Below are 16,945 nucleotides of genomic sequence, written 5' to 3'. Positions count from 1 at the left end.
TACACTGAGGAATTGTCAAGAAGAAAATCTAATAAAGGAATGTAAATCTCTTTGCCCAGAATCCCAGAGCACAAAATGTTTGTGCCCCCAAAGGGGGTCCGCCTTCCAGAAATGATGTGAAAAGAACCAGGCCAAGGCGTGGGACTTTGTGAAAGCTTTTTGTGAGCCAGTCTTCCATTGCAGCTGGGTTCCTCCCTCTTTGACAAAGCTCCTTTCCACTATCAAGAATGTCGTGCTGTCACCAAAGGGTGACTGGCCCCGGGATAGATAGTGAAGACAGGTTCCTCCCACCCAAAGAACGAATGCTGGAGGATGAGATAGAGGAGAGCTATCGTTGATATCTGAAGACTCTAAGATCTCCTGGAGGCATCTTGCTTCCAGAGGGACATTCCCTTCTCTCAGGAGGGTCAAAGGCCTCTTAGGAGCTATGAAGTCTGAGTTGCATTTGGAAAGATTGATAGGGTTCATTGAGTGACAAGGAGGAAGAACACTAACAGAACGTCAAGTATCTACTGGCCCCTCATGCAGTAGTCTAAGTTCCTCTGTTGGCCCCGAAGACTTTCTTGCTTCTGTTGCTCTCCTCCTCTGGAGTCTTCAGTGGCTCCCCAGTTCAGTACTACTGTGCTTTCAAGGCCATCCGCAGCATAATCACCTCCCTGCATCAGCTGCCATCTCTCCTTCCCTCCAGCCCGGTACTTTCACCTTCTGTCTGCAACACTCTCCTTCCTCTCGGCCTCCTGAGGGTCTAAGGACTTTACCTTCCCTGCAGAACGGGCATTCCATCACAGCGGCTATGGCAGCCCTTCCTCAGCCTGCACAGGGTGGGTGTTCATGGACATTCGGATTGCTGGCAGAAATCTCTGCAGCTGGGACAAGTGGTTTTCATGGGTGAGGCTGTGACTCCCCTCTGTCGGGGAACAATGAGCACCAAGGCAGACCCCTGGATTTCTTTCTTTCTTTCTTTTTTAAGAGATTTTTGCTATAGGATGTGTGGGCTTTCCAGAGAGACAGAAAGAGACAGAGACAGAGAGACAGAAAGGGAGAAATCACCCTCCAGGTGGGGATGGCCATGCTACAATCCTTTCTCCTCCATTCTCTTGGGAATTTAGGCACACATGCACATGCACCCAGTGTGAGTTTCAAGCTGCTGAGGCCAGGACTCAAACTGTGGTCAGCCACATGGGAGCTCAGCGCTTGAATCACTATGCCTCCAGCTGGTCCTGGGACTCTTTTTGAATGGAAGGAATAAATTAATGGCTCTCTGATTGCCTGTGTTTTGCTCTTCCTCATCAGGATAATTCCAGTGACTCCTACCTCAGTATCCCCAAGATGTGCTCTAAGGAGGATTTTCAGATGGGCTCTTACACAAGTCCACAGCACCCAACTCCTCCCTCCTTCACTCCTTCATTCCTGCGCCAGACATGCATGGGAGGAACATCTGCTCTGTGCAGATGTGAAGTGCCTGGGGTACAAAAAGGACTGTCATAGGCCCCGTCCTGAGTGGCTTCCAGCCCAGAGGAAGTCAGAGCTGATCCCAGGTAGAAAGAGCCTGAGAGCCGGCCCCGAGGAGAGAAAGCCAGACTATAGAGCTGTGGAAAATGGCTAAAACTGGATATGTGGGAAATGTGTGTACGGATGTGTGTGTGAGCATGTGCATATGGGCATGCAAATGTATCTATATATGTACACACGTGTGCGTGTGCACATGAATGTGTGAATGTACATGTACGTGCAATATGTGCATATGTGTGAGTGTATGCGTATATGTGCATGTATGTTGTGTTTACATATTTATGTGTGTCTTTGTGTGAATGTGTATATATAGGTATGTATGTGAGGGTGCATATGCGTTTATATATATGCATACACAAGCATTTACATTCCTTCATATATGTATACATGTATGTGTCTATTAGTATTTTTTTAAAAAATTAGTTAATTTTATTTGTTATTACTATTATTTTAATTTGACCAGAGAGAGACAGAGAGAGAGAGAGGGAAAATGAGAGAGCCAGACACTAGGCGTGGGACTTGAACCATGGTCCACCATGTGGAGTCCAGCACCTTAACCACCATGCCACCTGCTGACCTCTGTATGTGTCTATTTGTATACATGCGTATGTGTGTGCATATACAAGTATGTGACTGGGTGCAGATGGAAGGGCATGTCAGGCAGAGGGAACAGCATGTGATGGAAAACAGAGAGAAATGAAGATTAGGAGTCGGTGGTTCGGGGGTTTGAGAACAGCATTAGGTAACAGTGTCAGTTTGGGAACACATGGTGTTCATTCCGTCCTTGGAGGTCAGTTGAGGAGTTGGGACTGAGTCTGTGGGCCCCCAGTCCTCAGCAGCACAGGCTGCTCTGCAGAGACCGACCTGCAGCGACTGTAGGCAGGTATATTTCGAGGGCAAGAGGAAGACCAAGGACACAGGTCTCCAGTTCTCCCAGCTAGGAGGAATTCGACTTTGACCGAGACGTTTCAAAGCCATGAGGAAGGAAGTTTTGCGCCTTCACTCTGGAGTTACCCTTCCTGCTCCTTCCATTCCTGTGGCTCTATTGACTAGGCAATGTGGAGGCACTAGACAATGCTGTGCACTGTTGTGTGGCCACCTGGGGGGTTCCACAACATCACATTTGGCCTCTGCGCTCAGGTGACCTTCCTGCCGGGGAAGGGATAGCCCCCCCGTGGAGGCCTTCAGCATCTGGGTCTTGTGGGGTAGCTCACCCCAGGGCTCTTTAAAAAAAAAATAAGGGTCTGGATTTTGAACAAACTCTTTTTGTGGGAATAATTTTTATGTTCCCAAGTATTTGTGGGTTCAATTTTGCACACAGGTGACCCTCCTGCCGGGGAAGGGATAGAGCCCCGTGGAGGCCTTCAGCATCTGGGTCTTGTGGGGTAGCTCACCCCAGGGCTCTTTAAAAAAAAAATAAGGGTCTGGATTTTGAACAAACTCTTTTTGTGGGAATAATTTTTATGTTCCCAAGTATTTGTGGGTTCAATTTTGCACACAATTAATTGTACTTACAAATGCCTCCTCGAGGGCACAATTAGTCACTAGCAACTCATTCTAAAGGCGCCAGAGGCTAATGGTACCCCCAAGTGAGAAGTTTCAGGTGTAATTAATTATTCTTTAATTATTAAATTTATTATTCATTGGTTGGATGCACATAGTTGTGCTCAGATGAACTTGCTGGCACGGGGATGGCTGGAATGAAGAGGTCTGTGCCACCCTCTGAGCAGACCTCTGCCAAGGGGATGTGTGAAAAGGAATAAAGGGCTTTCTGGTTGCCTGGCTCAGCGTGGGAAATTCAAGTGACAGCTAGGAGCCAGCAGAACTGGGTGGACGGAGGGAGGGTGGGCTCAGAAAGTCCCCGGCCTTGGCGCCCCTGGATCAGACACAGGGATAGGCCTGGGGTCTGAAGCCAGCAAAACCTTCCCTTGCAGCAGTGTGGCCTGAAAAGATCATCCTCCTCTCTGAACTGCAGCTATGGAATAGGACGACAGCCTTGAGGGACCTCTCTTGCTGGGCAGATGGAAGGAAATCATGTCTGAAAGTATTTAGCGCAGAGCTCAGGCCACACAGAGTGGGTTTCTAGCAGATGCCAGCCTCCTTGAGAGGCAGTGCTGTGGGGGAACCACGAGGAAGTACTCTAGGGTCAGATTTACCAGATTCGAAACCTGGATCTACGCAGCAGCTGTCTAATTTTGGACAGGGCATTTGATCTCTTTGGGTGTCAGTTTCCACATCTGTAAGACGGGGATTCATAATAGCAACCTGTTCCATGGAGTTGTGGGCATTACTGAGTGAGTCATCATGGCGCCTGTCCATGGTCACCATTATCAGTGTTTGCTATGATTTCTTTTGTACCTTCCATGGCCACAAACCTATTTTCAAAGGAAAAATCAGCTGCACAAATGGGAACCCACCAACTTTGTTTAAAATGCTCTGTATTTATGCTGATGCCTGACTCCCTTGTAGCCAAGAAAAGAGGACCTGTATTAAAATGTGCAAAGCGGTTATTTATAGCTGCATGATGAAATTATAGGCTGTCGTTATCTTCTGGGTCTTTTTCAAAAGTTTTCATGGTTTTTAGTTTTCCTTGGTTTTTATTTTTAAAATGTGCTATGTTAAAACAAAGACAAGAGAATAAATGTATTATGTTAAAACAAGGTGTATTGGGGGCCAGCAGGTGGCATAGTGGTTAAGGCACTGTACTCCCACATGACCTGCTGCAGTTCAAATCCTGGACCTGGTGGTTTGAAAATCACGCTGTGTGTGTGTACGTGCGTGCATGGGTGTGTGCCCAAAATCCTAGGAGGAAGATGGAGGAGGAGAAGGGACTGTGATGTGGCCATCCCTCCTGGGAGAAGGGGGTGATTTCTTACTTTCCCTCTCTCCATTTCTCTCCAGAGAACACATGTACCCTCTGGAAAAACAAACAAAACAAAACAAAACAAAACAAAACAAAACAAAAAACTAAAGAAAACAACAGTGATTTCTTACTTTCCCTCTCTCCATTTCTCTCCAGAGAGCACATGTACCCTCTGGAAAAAAACCAAAAACAACAACAACAACAAAAAACTAAAGAAAACAACAAGCAAAAACAAAACAAAACAAAGTGCATCAAGGCTAGTTAGTGGCATGGTGATTGGGCAGCTGGGTTTCAATATACTTAGAACTGTGTAGGTGAGTCCCAGGCCAGACCCAGAGACTTAAAAAATATGCCAGATGCATGTGTGTGTGCCTAAAATCTGGGGGGATGGAGAAGGGATTCTGGTGTGACCATTCTCCCTGGAGATGCTTTTTCACTTTGTCTCTCTTACAAGCACACGTGCCCTATAGCAAAAAACCTCAAGCAACAAAAGAAGCCCTAAAGAGTATGCAGTTATGTGTGTTCTTCTACAAACCAATCTGCACATCCAGACCCTAGCAGTCCTTCAAGGCCATGTTCATCCTGCTCACAAGTCTGTCCAACTCCTTCCCCTCCCCATGCCTACCTTCCGGTAATGAGCAGGCATCTTTTTTTTTTTCCTTAAAGAATTATTTATTTATTTAATTATTTTTTAATTTGACCAGAGAGAGATAGAAAGAGAGAGGAAGGGAAAGTGAGAAAACAAGTCACCAGAACTGAGACCTGAACCACGGTCAGCCATGTGGGAGTCCAGCGTCTTAACAACCACGCTACTTGCTGCCCCAAACAAACATCTTTTTCACCCCAAGCTCTCTCAGACTTTCTCTAGATGGCACACACATGTTCCCTCTGCCTTCTGTTTGCCCTGGCCCTACTGTCATTCTCTATGACTTGAACCTCCCGTGGCCAGCATCTCTCTACTTTAGACCAGCTCTCTCACACCCCCACACATTAGGGGCCCAGTCAGGATCTCAACCAATGAATCCCTGCATCTTAGAACTGAGTGAGCCTGTTGTTTGGTTTTATGGCTTTTTTAAAAGTTTATTTTGTCATGAAGAAGACAGACAGGCAATGCCCAGAGGCTCTTCATGCTACCACCCACCCTCAGTCTCAGGGCCTGGGCTGTGAGCACGTGTATGTGCCTTGCCTGCTCCCACGGAGGTCCCTGGACCTTGCCCACGTGGGTCCAGTTACATCACCACTGTGCCAAAACCTGGCCCTTGGCTCGTTAAACCGAGACAGAAATTCAGAACAGCATAGAAAGCAAGAGAATAAACGCCCACCCACCCAGCTCCACAGGTGACACTCGCTGGCGTCGTCATGTTTGCTTCAGGTTTCTTTTTTGGAAATGAAACGTTATAGATCCAGCTCAGTCTTTGTGCCCTTTCCTGGCACCCTTTCCCTCTATCTGTTCCCAGAGGTAACCATTGACTTGAATTTGGTATCTTTTCCATTCTATTTTTAAAAAAATTGCACTACATGAGTATGAATCCATAAACAATGTACAGTGTTGTGTGTGTTTTAGAAGTGTACACAGATATCATTCTGCAACATGACCTCTTTTACCCTCAGTTGCCTATCTTTTTAAAAGAATGTTTTATTTTATTTATGTATTTATTATTTTTTTAAATTTGCTACAGTCATCAGAAAGAGACAGAGAAGGAAGGTGAGAAAGCAAGCTGCCAGGTCAGGGACTCAGACTATGGCTAGCCATATGGGAATCCAGCACCCTAACCACCGTGCCACCTGCTGCCCCCAACTATCTGTCACTGAGCTCTGTCCATAATGATGTGTGTATATCTGGGTCTGCAGATGGATGAGGAAACTGAAATCCTGGGTACGACAAGAGAGAAAAAGTCCTAGGGCTAGGGAGCTGTTCCACATTGACTGTCCCTAGGTTGCAACAGGGAGCTCCAGCTGCAAGCAACAGAAGCCGTAACTCAGCCCCTTTAAGCTGAAAGTGACTTTACTGACAAGTTCTCAGGTGGCTTAAACCACTGAAGGGAAGCTGGAGAACCAGGCTTAGGAACAGACTGTGACACGGCAACTGGAGAACCAGGCTTAGGAACAGACTGTGACACGGCAGTTCCAGGAGTCTGGGAAGCGGGAACTAATTCTCAGCCTTGATATAAAGCCCTCTGGCTGACATTTTTGGTCTTCTTATTCAAGATAAGGATTCCTGAGAAAAAACCCCACTTAATCTGTTTTAGGCAAAGACAGATTACCAACGGTCTTCAAATGTTCATAGAAAATGAATATTATGAAAAAACTATGCTTGTATTTCAACATTGTTTTTGCAGCAACATAAACTCATACTTTAATTTTATTTTTCCACAAACTTTTTGATATTTTCTCGTATATAGGTTATTTATTTTGAGAGGTTTTTTGTTATAGGGCACGTGTGCTTGCCAGAAAGACAGAGAGAGACAGAGGGACAGAAAGCAAGAAATCACTCCCCAGGGGGTATGGCCACTCTACAATCCCTTCTCCTCCATTCTCCTCTCGGGATCTTGGGTCTGCCTGCATGCACGTGTGCCCGGTGTGAGTTTAAGCCACCAGATCTGGGACTCAAACTATGGTCGACTATATGGGAGTCCAGCGACACAGCCATTACGCCAACTACTGGTCCCCTGCCTTGCATTTTTAATCCCATCATGGTTGCAGGTTAATGGCATGAAACAGAGCCAGGGCTGCCTAGGAAAGCTTGTTTTATGTCATGTTCTAAGTAAACAGCTCGTCCCTGTATATGGTTTACATAACTAAAAACGTTCAAAGCTGGGCCAGTAGGTGGTATGGTGGTTGAAGTGTTGGACTCACACATGGCTGACTGCGGGCTGAGTCCTGGACTCAAAGGCTTGGTACTCACAGTGAATGCATGTGTGTGCATATCCAAAATCCTGAGAGGAGAACAGAGGCGAAGGGATTGTGACGTGGCCACTCCCCCCGGCAGGTAATTTCTCACTTTCTCTCCCTGTCTCTCCAGCCAACGCACGTGCCCTGTAGCAAAAATCTCTTTTAAAAGAAAGTTCAATGTGGAAAGGTAGGAATAGCTTTGGATATGGCTTGACTCAGGATCCAAATGGTATCATTAGGACTCCGCCTCTCCATCGCTCACTGTGCTTCCTCTATGGTTCCTTGTGGTCGGCCCCCCTGTGCTGATTCCTGCAGTTCTAGCCTCCCATGCTGTCGGCTTTTCTAATGGACAGGAAAAGTGTCAGCTTCTATTCTAGCCTCCCTAGAAGACTGGATGTGTCCCATTGGCTCTGGTTGGGTCGGGTACCCATCTGTGAGCCAATCACTGGTCAGAGGAATACAGCAGTCTCCTTGGTTAACACTGGTCACAGGCTCTTCCAGGAGCCCTACCTGAAGCTCAGGGCTGAGGAGGGGAACTGTTTCTCAAAGGGAAACTTGCAGTCTTACGATTGCCAAGGGAAATTGACGCCCCGTTGGCCAAAAAGACAACAAATGCCCACTCTGACTTCTCAAAGGAAACTGGCAATCTTACGATTGCCAAGGGAAATTGATGCCCCATTGGCCAAAAAGACAACAAATGCCCACTCTGAGAAGCAAATGGGTAAAGAAATGAAAGAAGAAATGTGAAGAAAATGAACAATGGCAGCAGGACAAACTGTGAAAAAAATGAAAAATGGCAGCAGGCTAGCCACCACAGGACTCACTGAAGCCTGGGCTGGGCACAGCAAGGACCCAAGAGGCAAGTCTTGACATCCTTGGTGATGGGTTAAAAAGCAGCTGTCTCAGGCCAGCCAGTGGCTTGGAGGTTAAGGTGGCTGGATTGAAATGGTGACTGTGGGGTTCAAGCCCTGGACCTGGTGTCTAGAAAAACATGTGTGCATGTATGTTCGACATACCAAGAAGGGAATGTAGAAGAAAGCACTGAGGCATGGCCATCCCCCCGGGGGGTTGCTTTTCTCACTTTCTTTCTTTCTCTCTGTCTCTCTCTGCAAGAACAAGTGTGCCCTATAGCAAACTAAAAGAAAGAAAGGAGAAAAAAAGAAAGAAAAAGAAAAAGCAGCTGTCTTCAAACCACTGCCAATTCTCATGACTCACCTGCACCCCCTAGCAACGTCAGATTGCGAGATACCCAATAAGCTTCCTTCCATCTTGGTTCTCATCGATTACTGTCAAATGATGAACTCAACCACGTACTACATTTCCCTGGGATTATCCCCTCAAATGAATTATATGAATAATAAAGTTTCAATATTTTTCATTCAGCAATTAATCTTGGTGAGCACGAAACTTCATTTAAAGTGCTGGTACAGTGGCTGGAACCCATTAATCAGAGTGGTGAAGGAGCCAGCTGGGGGCAGGATCAGCTGAGGCGGTGAAATATAAGCACTTCTCAAAGACCGAAGGTCCTCTCCAGTGTTAAGCTATGTCACATTTAAGGCATGGTGTCTCCAGATAGTGGAGTCTGCCTGGCTTACAGGGCCTTTCATTTCAGATTCTATGTGGGAAAACCTCCAGATTGGGTTTAACATTCATGAGGAGTGTTCACCAGAGGAAAGAGACGATGGAAAAAATAGTTCATAAACCCAAACCAGTCGTTATTAGAGTGGCAAAAACACAGTGCTTATGCACAGAATAGTTTACGTTAAATTAAAAACCATAACTTATCTCTGAGACACTCCATTTAGTACATCCGAGGTTAAATATGGTTCATAGCAGCTCTTTCAATTAAATTGTTCTTCCTTCGCTCTAGTAAACTATATTAAACATAATTTCCTGAAAAGTAACAGAGATCATTACTCTGTTTGCAAATTGATACCATGTTATTAAAAATAGGGAATATCTGCAGGGATATTTCAGATGGCTGTATTTTTACAGAGAACCTGATATTGGCAGTGAGACTACATTGGAAGTCCGGATTTCTGGCTCTCTGGTCTACAAGGGTAGTGGGCCTGTGTGTGTGTGTGGGGGGGGATAAAGGACAGGATATGGAGTAAGAACAAGGGGGTGGATGTGATGAGGAGTCCTAGGCTGATCCTGGGAAACCAGAGATTTCCTGTAATCTTATATCCTTCCATTATGACCCAAGTGTCCTCAGAGTGGAACAGCTCCAGGCTGGTCTCCTTCAGGTTGATTTTGAGTTGTTTATTTATGTTTGGTTTTATGAGTTGTCATTCCACTCATATAAACTGATTTTATGGCCTTAACTCATCCTATAAGAAAGGCTTGTTTATTTACATGAAGCAAGACCATCCATTTCCTCTGCTCCCCAAGTCTTGGTCACAAAATTATTTCAAGTTCATAAACAAAGCCTCTACACAAGTTTTCTAGGTTTGGTGCAGTTCAAGTGAAACATGTGGTTTGCAATCGTGTCACATGGTCCCCGGGCTAGAATACCCTCTTCCAGTGATTTGGGGAATAGAGGGTTGAAAAACAAAGCTCAGCTGAAGTTTAAGGCCTCCGTAGGTGGCAGAGTCTCTGGGGGTCAGGTGTAGTTGTAAGTCAAAGCCATCTGTCCAGTGCAGTAGGGTGTGACATCAGGCTGCTAGGGAAGGCATGTTACCCAGGAGACTTGCTCAGAGACAGTGGTGGGATTGCAGATGTAGAGAATGAATTCAATGAGCTCTCCTTTTTTTTTTCTTTTAAATAATTATTTTACTTACATTTATTTATTTATTTACTTTAATTTGACCAGAGAGAGAGATTGAGGGGGTTGGGGGAGAGTGAGAAACCAAGCCACCAGGTCCAGGACTTGAACCGTGGTCTGCCATGTGGGAGTCCAGCACCCTTAACCACCATGCCACCTGCTGGCCCCATCCTCCTTTGAGTGGAGAAGTAGACTCAGTATGCTACTCTCTACTCTGGCCACCATTGAGTCATTAGCATACCGTGGCACTCAGGATGTTGAGGGGGTGGGGGGAGAGTGAGAAACCAAGCCACCAGGTCCAGGACTTGAACCGTGGTCTGCCATGTGGGAGTCCAGCACCCTTAACCACCATGCCACCTGCTGGCCCCATCCTCCTTTGAGTGGAGAAGTAGACTCAGTATGCTACTCTCTACTCTGGCCACCATTGAGTCATTAGCATACCGTGGCACTCAGGATGACGGTATCTCTAGTTATACAGAGAACGTGCAAAATGATCATTACACCTGCGGTCTCTTTAGAACCACCTAATCCACTCTACTAAATGCCTCTCCAGTCCTAGAGGTGCCCTTGCCCCATTGAGAATGATAGGCATTTACTCAAAGGCCTGGGATCACTGGTGGCTGGGACAGTGGAGGAGTCATTGAGTCACAATCACCCCAGGCCTATCCGATCAAACGTGCAGCTACTACCAACCCTGCTTCAGCTTATCAGGCTTATAGTGTTTGGCAAGCGTAATCCAGCACATGGTAATGAACATGGCTGCTCAGTAAGGTCAACTCCAGCAGTGAAAACTGCTCTCCCAAAGTGCAACTTAGACTCCGGCAGTGCACCCATTTCCCCAAACTCTTGCCAGCATCTGAAAGTATTAAACTAGCAATTTGGGCCGATATGGTAAGTAAAAGAGGTGTCTTTAGGGCCAGCAGGTGGCGCGGTGGTTAAGGTGTTGGACTCCCACATAGTTGACCGCAGTTTGAGTCCTGGACCAGGTGGCTTGAAACTCACACTGGAGTGTGTGCACACATGTTCAAAATCCCAAGAATGGGGAACCAGCAGTTAGCGTAATGGCTATGTCGCTGGACTCCCACGTAGTCGACCGCGGTTCGTGTCCCGGACCCGGTGGCTTAAAACTCACGCCGGGCACGTGTGCGTACGTGCCCAAGATCCCGAGAGGAGAATGGAGGAGAAGGGATTGCGGCGTGACCATCCCCCCTGGGGGGTGATTTCTCGCTTTCTGTCTCTATGTCTCTCTCTGTCTGTCTGGCGAGCGCACGCGCCCTATAGCGAAAAAAAAAAAAAAAAAACTCTCAAAAAAAAAAAAAAAAAAAATCCCAAGAATGAAGGAGAAGGGATTGAGGTGTGTCTATCCCCTCTAGGAGGTGATTCCTTGCTTTCTGTCTCTCTATCTCTCTTTGTCTCTCTGGTGAACACAGGTGCCCTATAGCAAAAATCTCAAAAAAAAAAATGTATTTTCTGGTTGCTTTAATTCACTTTTTCCTGATTATCAATGGGGTGCGGCAACTTTTCATATGCTTATTGGCCATATGTATTTCTTTTGTAAATTGCCTGGTTATATTTTCTGCCAGTTTTCTAAGGGGTTGTTTGTCTTTTTATTATCAAATTGAAGCATTTCTTTTTTTTTTTGGAGAGGTTTTCACTATAGGGCGCGTGCACTCGCCAGACAGACAGAGAGAGACATAGAGACAGAAAGCGAGAAATCACCCCCCAGGGGGGATGGTCACGCCGCAATCCCTTCTCCTCCATTCTCCTCTCGGGATCTTGGGCACGCACACACACGCGCCCGGCGTGAGTTTTAAGTCACCAGGTCCGGGACATGAACCGCAGTCAACTACATGGGAGTCCAGCGACATAGCCATTACGCTAACTGCTGGTTCCCGAAGCATTTCTTTATATAATCTGATTATTAATGCCTTCTCTGTCATATGTTGCAAAAATGTTCTCTTAGTCCATTTCTCTTTGAACTTACCTTATAGTTTCTTTCTTTCTTTCTTTCTTTCTTTCTTTCTTTCTTTCTTTCTTTCTTTTCTTTCTTTCTTTCTTTTTTGTTTTTTTTTTTTCTTTTTAGAGGTTTTCTTCTTAGGGTGCATGCCCTTGCTGGCAAGAGAGAGGCATAGATAGTGTGAGGGAAAGTGAGAAATCATCCCCCCAGCCCCCCAGGAGGATGGCCACGCTGCAATCCCTTCTCCTCCATTCTCCTCTGGGACCTTGGGCGCCCACACACACATGCTGGGCGTGATTTTCAAGCCACTGAGTCTGGGATACAAACCGCGCTCAGCCATGTGGGAGTCCAGTGATGCAACTGCTACGCCATCTGACGGGCCCTATAGTTTTTTATTTCCTACGGAAAAACTTTTTTTTCCTCTGGAGAAATACTTGTTTATGCATAAGAAGCTGAGGATGCTCATTTCCGTACTGCTTTTAGCAGTGAAATATTGGTAAAAGCCCAACAGTGAGGGACTAGCTAAACAAACCAACAAGTCTGTACTAAGTATTGGACTACTAAGCTTTAGTAAAAAGACAAATGAGGCCGATATGTACATAGCGATTTGGAACATTCGGCAAAGCAAGCTGCAGCAATTATGTACCACGCGATACCATTTGCATCAATAAAAGCCCAGCAGATTAAAAAACAAAACAAAACAAAGCAAAAAACGAAACCCTTAACTATGTATTTCTTTATGTAATATCTTACATGCTTGTATTCATAAATGCATAGAAATAAATTTGAAAACATTCACACTGTACACATGCCAGTAGTTACTTTAGGGAGAAGCCTGGAATTGGAGGCAAAATTATTATTATTTTTTTCTTTTTTGAAGTTTTTGCCATGAAGGTCTGGCAGGTGGTGTGGTGCTTAGGGGTGCTGGACTTTTACATGGCCGACTATGGTTTGAGTCCTGTACCTGGCAGCTTGCTTTCTCAACTTTCCCTCTCTCTCTCTCTCTTCTTTAGCTCTGTCCCTCTCTGGTCAAATTAAAAGTAAAAATAAATAGATAAATAGATAAATAAATAAATAAATAAATGAAGTTAAAAAATAAAAGGTTTTTGTGCTCACCAGAGAGAGACAGAGAGACAGTGAGAGGGGAAAGTAAGAAATCACCCCCTAGGGGGGATGGCCACGCCACGATCTCTTCTTCTCCATTCTCCTCCTGGAATTTAGGGTACACATGACATGCAGCCACTGTGATTTTCAAGCTGCTGAGTCTGGGACTCAAGCCATGGTCTGCCATGAGGGAGTCCATTCCTTTAACCACCATGCCACCTGTTGGCCCCTGTGTTATTATTATTTTTTTAAGGTTTTTGCTGTAGGGTGTGTGCACTCAATGGAGAGAGACAGAGAAAAAGAGGTGAAAAAAATGAGAAATCCCCGCCCCTCAGAAGGATGGCTACATCGTAATTCCTTTTTCTCCATTCTCCTCTTGGGCTTTTGGGCGGATCTGCACACACACACCTGGTGTTTTATTTAAGCCACGAGGCCTTGGACTCAGACTCCAAAATCAGTCACATGGGATGCAGTGCTTTAATCGCCATGCCACCGACTGGCTCAGATTTGTATTATTTTATCTGTATAATTTGAACATTTCATCAAGAGACTATTCCAATTTTACGTGAGCAATTGATACAGAAAAGCTGGCCTGTAACACAGGCTCCAGAAAATCTTGTGATTTCAGCAAGAAGACTGGACCCACTTGTTTCGTCCAAACTTAATGCATAGAGAGAACTCAGAGGAAGGGATGGAGAGGAAGACAAGAGGTATCTGCTGAGCACGTAATATACTCTGTGGTTCGGTCTGTCGTGTGGGCATTGGAGGTGCAATCATCGGAGCTAAGTTCAAGTGCTGACCTTGTCACTTATTCCCTAAGACTGTAGGTGAGACATTTAATCTGCTAGCCTCTTTGGACCTCAGTTTATTCATCTGTGGAACGGGGATGACTTTGCCTGCCTTGTCTGATTTATGCCAGACAGAGTACATGATGCTAACAGAACAGAACAGAACAGCTTCGAGTTGGCCACAGAACTAAGGAAAAGGGTGTGAAAAGTTACCAAATTGAAAAGGTTAGAATTGGTTTTTGACTGTGTGGGTCATGGAGGAGGTGTTTATGAAATATTCCTTGAAGATACCTATCAGATAGTTTCTGTTATTCTCAGTGCAGGATTGAGCCTTGGCAGAGGCACAGGAGTTTCTTAAGGCTTCATTGTTTCCTCAGTCTCTGCCTTTGAACCTTTGATCCAAAAAAAGCCTTCAGACAAGAGAAACAAAGTGGGTGCTATCCCTGGCATACTAATCAGGGTCCTCTAGGGAAGCAGAAACACTCGGATATGTACAAACACAGGAGGTGACGGATGGAGGGACTCATCTCCTGCGATTATGGCAGCTGAGAAGCTCTGCCACAGGCCATCTGCAGGCTGGAGATCCCGGGATACCAGAGCTTGGCTCAGTCCCAGCCCAAAGGCCACAGAGGCAGGGAAGCCGAGCACGTGGCTCACAGTCCAAGGTAGAGAGCTTGAGAACTCTGGGGTCTCTGGGATGAATCCGAGAGTCTGAAGGCAGGTGAACATTGAGTTCTGATGTCCAAGGCAACAGGAGAAGTCTATCCTGTGCTCTCAAAAGAGACCCTGTTCATTTTCTGTATTTGTTCTTTCTAGGCTCCTGATTGATGGGATGATGCCCAGCCATGGTGACGGTGGATCTTCCATACCTGATTTACTCAGACTCTCATGTTACTCTCTTCCGGAAAGATCCCTATAAACACACCCAGAATTAGGCTCTCTCACGTTTTCAGTGGAGTTGACATCTAAAACTACTATCACACCTGGCGTGGCACCTATGGAGTTAAGGCTACAAAGCGAAATAAGGGAGACTCAAGATGGAGAAGACCCTCCAGGGTAAAAATTAAGATGAGAAGAGCCATCCATTAGGGGCCATGTCTTCTCTTTCTGAGACTATCTTCAAAGCGATTCATCAGTGTCAAGACAGGCAAGAGAGACCTGTGAAGATCAATTCCTCTGTGCAAGATAAATAGTTTAAAATAATTGTATATATGTAAAGGGTTTGCCTTCTCATAATTGAAGAGAACAGAGGGAGTCAAGACATTTTCAGGAAGAATGTCTTCTGCTCCGTGCCAGAGTCTGTGCATCTAACACAGATTTGCTAGTAGTCGGCAAAAAGCCAAGGAGCTTAATCAATCTCTGAAGTTTATTATGAATAACCCTTAAAGCGAATGGATCATTCTTAGCAAGAACATCATCCTGGTTATTTCCTCATTTTTATAAATTGATCTATAACTTCGAATCTGGATCCTTGAGAGAGCTGCAAGGGATATGAAAAATCAGCAAATCCAGCAGACTGGTTTTATCTCCAAAAAGATCAAACAAAAGTGTTCCTATTGAAGTTGGAGCAGGATCACCTGCTCAGACTCTACTCCCCTTCTCCCCACGGTGACCCTACAGTGGCCCCTAAGGCACCTCCTTTGAACATGACAGCTTTGAAGAATAGTTCAAAACCACGGATCTCACCAAAAACACCCATTTTGTAGATCAGGAAGCTGAGGTCCAGGGAAAGGAGGTAACTCAACCAAGGTCACACTCAAGGTCAATGTGGAGGACATGATTGGGTGCTCACGCAGCAGCCATTGCCCAACTCCTTTTTTTTTTTGCTTGAAGAGTCCATCTCACACTATAGGGACTAAAAATGCCAGATACTCACTTTCCTGACTTCTCCTAAAGCTAGAGCATGGGCATTGACCCAGTTCTGTCCAGTCCTGGGAAATGTTTACCTCGGCAATATAAAGCAAGCAAGGAGAAACTGCCTTTCTTCTTGGCTTTTGATGTGGCTGGGGTGAGGACATGATGACTGGAGCACTGGCAGCTCTCTCACAGCCATGTGAACACAGCTTGCGGATGACCATTGTAGTAGTGGGATCCAGCTGTGAAACATAAGCTATTCCAGGTGTTTAAGACAGGAAATTAATGCAAGGATTACTTCCATAGATAATAGAAGAGCTGACAAGCCAAAGGAAGTGATGAGGGCCACACTCCTTCAAGAGGTTAACAACTGCAGGACGTTGTTAACATTCTTAGGACTGGAGGGGCACAGGATGGAGGAATGAGAGCCCAGAATCTGGATTTGAGGTCTAAAATCATAGTCAAGAACCTCTGGGGAGTGTAGAGTTTGGGGGCATGGTTATCTGGTGTGAGTTCAAGCCCACAGTACAGTAGAGGCTTGATCACTGTCAGAGACAGGAGCGAAATGCCCCCACTTCAGCCTCCACCCCTTGTCTGGCCTCCAGTCCTCCATCAGTGCCTCCTGTTGGCAGACCTCCCTAGAATCCTGGGGATGGAAGTTCCCTGAAATACGGGCAGCGCAGAGAATGCGGGCGAGACCAGAGGCAATTGACACTACCATCACACTGAGGCTGGCAGGGCAGAGAGATGAAAAGTCTCTGGCCTTTGATGACCTCACTGTGCCCTAGGCCGGTCCGCACCTCATTTACTGCTGGATTTCTTGTTCTGGAGCTAAGAAAGGATGAATTCATAAGGCCCCTTGACCTGGGTATCTGATTCTTGCAGCTGAAGCAGCCTCAGTGTTGCAATTGAACGTGAGGCAGAAGCTGTGCCTTCCAACTCCCAGTCCTAAGCCTGGGCCACTGCACCCGTGGAAGGCAATGGGAGAGGTCAGAAACCTAAATGTGTGCACTCTGCAGGTGAAGTCCACTTTAACCAGACAGAGAAAGGGAATGAGTTGGTAGCAGGGTTCGATGCTCCTTGTCTTTTTTTATTTTTATTTCTAAAAATTAAAAAAAAAATTTAAAAATTTTATTTATTCATTTACTTATTTTATTTCGACCAGACACACACACACACACACACACACACACACACACACACAGAGAGAG

General features: G+C 45.7%; 1 long non-coding RNA gene across 1 annotated transcript in view; it reads left to right on the top strand.

Moving 5' to 3' along the window:
- Nucleotides 1–16,797, top strand: part of LOC102498981 (uncharacterized) — a 48,900-nt gene extending 32,103 nt beyond the window's left edge. The window contains exon 3 of the long non-coding RNA XR_333895.2: nucleotides 14,697–16,797. This is a non-coding gene — a long non-coding RNA (uncharacterized LOC102498981). The remainder of the gene's footprint in view (nucleotides 1–14,696) is intronic.
- The last annotated feature ends 148 nt before the right edge of the window (nucleotides 16,798–16,945 follow it).

Source organism: Tupaia chinensis, unplaced genomic scaffold, assembly GCF_000334495.1.
Source record: "Tupaia chinensis unplaced genomic scaffold, TupChi_1.0 Scaffold000113_1, whole genome shotgun sequence".
Taxonomy (NCBI): domain Eukaryota; kingdom Metazoa; phylum Chordata; class Mammalia; order Scandentia; family Tupaiidae; genus Tupaia; species Tupaia belangeri.
The sequence above is the reverse complement of the archived record's forward strand: the minus strand, read 5'-3'. Positions and strand labels throughout refer to the sequence as shown.